Source organism: Mus musculus, chromosome 4, assembly GCF_000001635.26.
Source record: "Mus musculus strain C57BL/6J chromosome 4, GRCm38.p6 C57BL/6J".
Lineage (NCBI taxonomy): Eukaryota > Metazoa > Chordata > Mammalia > Rodentia > Muridae > Mus > Mus musculus.
This window is the reverse complement of record NC_000070.6, coordinates 129,281,091-129,287,251: the sequence shown is the minus strand read 5'-3', so window position 1 is coordinate 129,287,251 and position 6,161 is coordinate 129,281,091. Positions and strand designations below refer to the sequence as shown.

General features: G+C 47.9%; 1 long non-coding RNA gene across 1 annotated transcript in view; it reads right to left on the bottom strand.

Moving 5' to 3' along the window:
• Nucleotides 1-3,591: 3,591 nt before the first annotated feature.
• Nucleotides 3,592-6,161, bottom strand: part of Gm12976 — a 44,258-nt gene continuing 41,688 nt past the window's right edge. The window contains exon 3 of the long non-coding RNA XR_868184.3: nt 3,592-4,133. This is a non-coding gene — a long non-coding RNA (predicted gene 12976). The remainder of the gene's footprint in view (nt 4,134-6,161) is intronic.

Sequence of the window (6,161 nt, the reverse complement as noted above, 5' to 3'; positions counted from 1 at the left end):
GGGTGGGGCAAGGCGCCTGCTGGAGAGGGGGGGGGGTGGTTAACTGCCACACCCCATGCGTCTGGGGACAGCTGGGGGCCACGGCTGAGGAAGAACGGCTTAAGGCAATAAAGTTGAGTCTGTTTAATTCAGGTTTCTTCCCCTCGCCCTGGAAGGTTTCTTGGGGTCTTCTGAGAGGTCGATTTGTCGCTCCTGCTCAGTCACTTCTGTTGTGTTTCAAGGCACGCACCCACCCCTAAGTCTTCGACCCTCCGGTGTCCTAGTTAGACTTCCACACTGAAGGCACCCTCCCCCTCCCCCCAGGACGAGCTGCTGGACCCCTTCCCAAACCTGAGCCCCAGGCATTCTTTCTCTGAATACTTTTTCCCACTCAGTCCCCGAGTCAGGGAGGGAGGAGGGCTTTGATTCAATCGCAGAAGAATGCTGTGCACCTAGCGGCCAGGGCCAGAAGGCTGTACTCCGTTTAATCAGATCTTAGAGCATCCTATGGGATGGCGAATGAGGACTGATGCCCGGGTGTTGTTGACTGGGTAGCTTGTGCGTTGTGATCCTTGTGCCCACAGCTGGGAACATCTGGCGAAGGTTCTGTGTGTGCAGCAAGAGATGGGTCTAAGGTTGTATCCCCAGTGTGACTTCCTTCCAGTCCTGGTCCTGGGTGGTCGTGTGGAAGTGCAGCTCTATGATGTGAGAGCAGGGTGATTGTGCCAGGTGTGATCATCCTGAGGGGAAGTGGGTGCTGGCTGCAGACTACGGAGCAGGTGTATAACCATGTGTGACTGTATGCCTGACTGGGCTGCCATGTGCCAGTGTGGCAGCTGAGGGGTAGGGGTGGCTGTGGCTGTGCACACTCTGGGAGTGTCTCCCGGAGCTGTGTTTTTTGCATCTTTTTGTAGACTGCAAGAGGGAGGAATCCAAAAGCCCAGAGCAACCCAATATACCCATGTAAGGTCTATAGAAGAGGAGATTTGGAGGCAGCTGGTCATTTTCTGACTTAGCCCTGAAATATTCCAGGGGAGGATGTTGGCAGACCTCCGGGCTTCTTGCTGGACAGCTGTTGCCAGTCACAGAGAAGGAAGGGAGCAAGGGCAAGGCCTGCCAGCCTGCTGTTTACCCAAGGTGCTAGGCAACAGGCAGCAAGGGTGGTAGTCACAGGGGCTGGCTGCCTCTTCCCTCCCAGCCCCCTTGCCCAGGAGCTGGCAGGGATGTCCCCAAGGCCACATCTCTAACTCCTGGCAGCTCCCACTAAGCTCCTTAGTGTGAAAAACCGATTCCCTACTAAGTCCAGAAACCCCTTCAAGCTTGGACCTTTGTCCTTGCTGCTGTCTATGTCAGATTCTGCCGTCCCTCAGAGCTCAGCTCCCATGTGGTCTCCTGAGAGGAGCACCCCTCATAGGATTCACATATCCACTGCTCCATCACCTTGCTTATCCTTTGCACCGCAGGTAGCACAGTGGGAAACACTAGGGTTTATCTGGGACTAGAATGATGGATGGTCCAGCGGTTAGGGGTGAGGGCTTGTAGGACTTACACTAGGCAGCTCACAATGGCCTGTAACTACAGTTCCAGAGGGACACCACACTTCTTGCCTCCTCAGGCCCCTGTACTCTCACACATAGACATACAAACATATAATTAAGAAAAATGAATCTCAAGCCAGACATGGTAGCCTTTAATCCTAGCATAGGGAGGGAGAGGCAAGCAGATCTCTGAGTTCGAGGCCAGTCTGGTCTACAGAATGAGTTCCAGGACAGCCAGGGCTACACAGAGAAACCCTATCAAGAAAGAAAGAAAGAAAGAAAGAAAGAAAGAAAGAAAGAAAGAAAGAAAGAAAGAAAGAAAGAAAGAGGGAGGGAGGGAGGGAGGGAGGGAGGGAGAGAGAGAGAGAGAGAGAGAGAGAGAGAGAGAGAGAGAGAGAGAGAGAGAGAGAAAGAAAGAAAGAAAGAAAGAAAGAAAGAAAGAAAGAAAGATAGATCTCAAAAACAAAACAAACAACCCAACCGGGCATGGAGGCACACGCCTTTAATCCCAGCACTTGGGAGACAGAGGCAGGCAGATTTCTGAGTTTGAGGCCAGCCTGATCTACAAAGTGAGTTCCAGGACAGCCAGGGCTATACAGAGGAACCTTGTTTCCAAAAAACAAACAACCAACCAACCCAACTCAGTGTGTTCATTTGCTTTGTTTTGTGTAGAGAGCCTTTGGGGGCAGCTTGGAAGAATTTGACATTGGCCAATGACAAGGAAATGGGCTTCGGGCAGGAATCTGACCTTATGCCATGACGAGGAAGTAAGCTCAGGTAGGAATCTAATTTTAGGCTAGAACAGGGAAACAAATTCTTGCAGGAATCTTAATCTTAGGGTGGAACAAAAGAAGTAGGCTTCAGGCAAGAATCTGATTTGGGGCTTGGACAAGGATGTGGGCTCAGGTATTTTGGTCATTCTGACAAGCCCTTGGAAACAGCTGTCTTGGGAGACATCAAGGGACTTTGCTTACTGCCTTGCTAATTCCTTATTGTACTGCTTGCCCTTAATACTTGCATATAATTAAATGGTATAAAAGCAGATTGGGAAAAGCTAAACCTGCCTCAGCCTCAGAACTGGCTGGGGTCATGCTACAATGTTGTCTAATTGTCTTTTTTCTTTTTAATCCTCACTCCTGCGCTGGAGAACCTGTTGACTGACTGGGCTGGCTTGGTCAGTTTTGGTTTGTTTTTTTTTTTTTTTAAGATTTATTTATTTATTATATGTAAGTACATTGTAGCTGTCTTCAGACACTCCAGAAGAGGGAGTCAGATCTCGTTACGGATGGTTGTGAGCCACCATGTGGTTGCTGGGATTTGAACTCTGGACCTTTGGAAGTGCAGTCGGGTGCTCTTACCCACTGAGCCATCTCACCAGCCCCTGGTTTGGTTTTTTGCCCTTGTTTGTTTTCTGTTCTTTTGTTGTTGTTTCATTTATTTATTTTTTGTTTTTATTTTTTGGGTTTTTTTGTTTGTTTGTTTTGCTTTTTGGGGTTTTTTTTTTTCGAGACAGGGTGTCTCTGTATAGACCTGGCTGTCCTGGAACTCACTTTGTAGACCAGGCTGGCCTTGAACTCAGAAATCTGCCTGCCTCTACCTCCCAAGTGCTGGGATTAAAGGTGTGGGCCACCACTCCTGGCAAAAGCACAATAGAACCAGGCTCTGGGCTTTGTTCCTGCCTTTTTTTTTTTTTTTGGTTTTTCGAGACAGATGTGTCTCTGTATAGCCCTGGCTGCCCTGGAACTTACTTTGTAGACCAGGCTGGCCTCAGACTCAGGGATCTGCCTGCCTCTGCCTCCCCAGTGCTGGGATTAAAGCCCTGCAAGACCACCACCTGGCAATAGCATTCGTTTGTAATTCCTAACTGTTCTGCTTTCTCTACTAGCATGAAAGGCCCACAGGGGGAGGGCCTGTGTAATGTACTCACTCAGTGCTGTGTCCTCAAAGGCTAACAGGTCTGGCATGTAATAGAAATCTCAGTTAGATGGTCTCAGTGCAGGGACACTTTGCTGAGCCAGCCTAGCTACGGAATTTAATTCCAGAACCCACAGAAAGATGGAAGAAGGGAACCAACTTCACACAAGTGGCACACATGTAATGTATATGTGCAAATACACATATAATGTACACACACGTGCACACACATGATAATGAATACTAACAAATTCTCATTGAATGAAGGAAGAACAAGAAGGATGGATGATACTATGGAAATCAATTCAGGCAACGAGTTATACTGGGTGCATGCCAGGCTCATACTGCCCACCACTGCTGAGTTCTTGTGGACCAGGGCAGACAGACACACACCCTGTCCAGATTGCATCCACCTAGGGGGCATTTGGTGAGCAAGGTCACGGGACTCGGTCACTTGGTGCACATGGACATTTGGCCTGTGCTGAGTCTGTATCAATGCAAATGGCTTTATTGGCCCAGGTCTGAAAGAAGCTCATTGTGTAGAAGATGCCAGAATCTTCACCTGGGACTGCAAGCAGGCATCGAGAGCAATGCCTGAGCACTAGGCTAAGCAATGTAGCGATACATCCTGACACCCAGCGGCCCAGGGGTGGGAGAAGTCCTTCTGTTCTGGGACTGCCTCAGGGACAGGGTAGTCTGGGCCTGGAAGGATTTAAAAAAAAAAAAAAAAAAGGATTTTCAGAGCCAGACACAGAAGGTGCTTTCAAAAATAAATGTATCCACAGAGCCGAACCCAACAAGAGGAGCGCAGTCATTCTCTGCCCAGCCCCCAGGAGCTGATTCCTGCCAGTCTCACTGAGGGCCTTCTGCCCTCGGCTGAGTTTGCCAGGAGGAGATGCGGCAGAATAAGATGGGGGAGAGAGCTGGGCAGTGGTGGCACATGCCTTTAATCCCAGCACTCTGAACTCTGTGAGTTCAAGGTCAGCCTGGTTGACAGAGTGAGTTCCAGAACAGCCAGGGCTACACAGAGAAACTCTTGAAGAAAAGAAAGAAAGGAGAGGGAGAGAGAGAGAGAGAGAGAGAGAGAGAGAGAGAGAGAGAGAGAGAGAGAGAGAGAGAGAGACCAGAACAGTCCCAACTCTCCTACCTATTCTGAGGACTGGACTCAGGGCCTGGCATGTGCCAGGTGTCGCTCCACCACTGAGTTATAGCCAGAACCTGAGATGGGTCTGTTTATGAAGCTTTTGTCCCTCCGTGAGGTCCTCCTGAGTAAGGACCACAAGTCTTCTACCCAAGGCTACAGCTAATGTGTGTGTCTCACCCATGGATTTGCCTACCCTTCGGTTTCCTGGCAAGACCGCCTGCCCCTAACTCCTCTGGCTCAGGGTAGTGTCTGTTCCAAGGCTGTGGGGACTTCTGTATTCCTGTACATTCCTCTGTAAACAGTCCGTTCATGAACCCTCTTTCAGCAAAGGTCTCAAGTGTGCCTCTTTACTGCTAAAACCCCAAGTCAAGAACTGTATTCTAGGCTGGGTGTGGTGGTTCACGCCTTTAATCCCAGCACTCGGGAGGCAGAGGCAGGCGGATTTCTGAGTTTGAGGCCAGCCTGGTCTACAGAGTTCCATTACAGCCAGGGCTATACAGAGAAACCCTGTCTTGAAAAAACAACAACAAAAAACTGTATTCTAGGAAGCCCTGGCCACAGAGGTTGGGGGTGGGGTTGGGGGGACCAAACACCCAAAGAGAAGAGTAGGGAGATATTTAGCTGAGTGATAGTGACATAGACTATAGACTATATATGTGTGGATATATATATATATATATATATATATATATATATATACATCATATATCATATAATATATGTGTGTGTGTATATATATATATGAATGACTCAGTGTGTGGATGACTCGGTGCCAAGACCTTTAATTCAATTTTCTCTCTCTTTTAGATAATTTATTTATTTTTATTTGATATACATTGGTGTTTTGTCTGCATGTGTGTCTGTCAGGTTCCCTGGAACTGAAGTTACAGAGAGTTGTGAGCCACCATGTGGTGGCTGGGAATTGAACTCAGGACCTCTGGAAGAGCATCCAGTGCTCTTAACCTCTGAACCATCTCTCCAGCCCCTTGAATTCAATTCTCAGGAAAGGCAAAAACAAAAGGAAGATGGGATTGGGATTTAGCTCAGTAGTAGAGCAGTTGCCTAGAAAAACAAGCAAATAGAAAAAAAAAAAAAACTAGAGAGAGGGACAGAAGAGAAGAAAGGAAAGGAGAAGAGATGGAGAGATGGCTCAGCAGCTAGGAGCGCCTGCTGCTCTTACAGGGCAGAGTTTAGTTCTTTCGTCTTCTTCTTTTTTTTTTAAAAGATTTTTATTTATTTATTTCAGATAGATAGATAAATAGATAGATAGATAGATAGATAGATAGATAGATAGATAGATAGATAGATAGATAGATAGTGAGTACACTTTAGGTGTCTTCGGACACCCCAGAAGAGGGCATCAGATCTCATTACAGATGTTTGTGAGCCACCATGTGGTTGCTGGGAATTGAACTCAGGTCCTCTGGAAGAGCAGTTGGTGCTCTTAACCACTGAGCCATCTCTCCAGCCCCAGAGTTCAGTTCTTAACGTAGCTCAAATATTTCACAACCACCTGTCGCTCGACCTGCAGGGATTCTGACATTCTTTTTTGACCCTCCATGGGCACCCACATGTGGCATACTTTG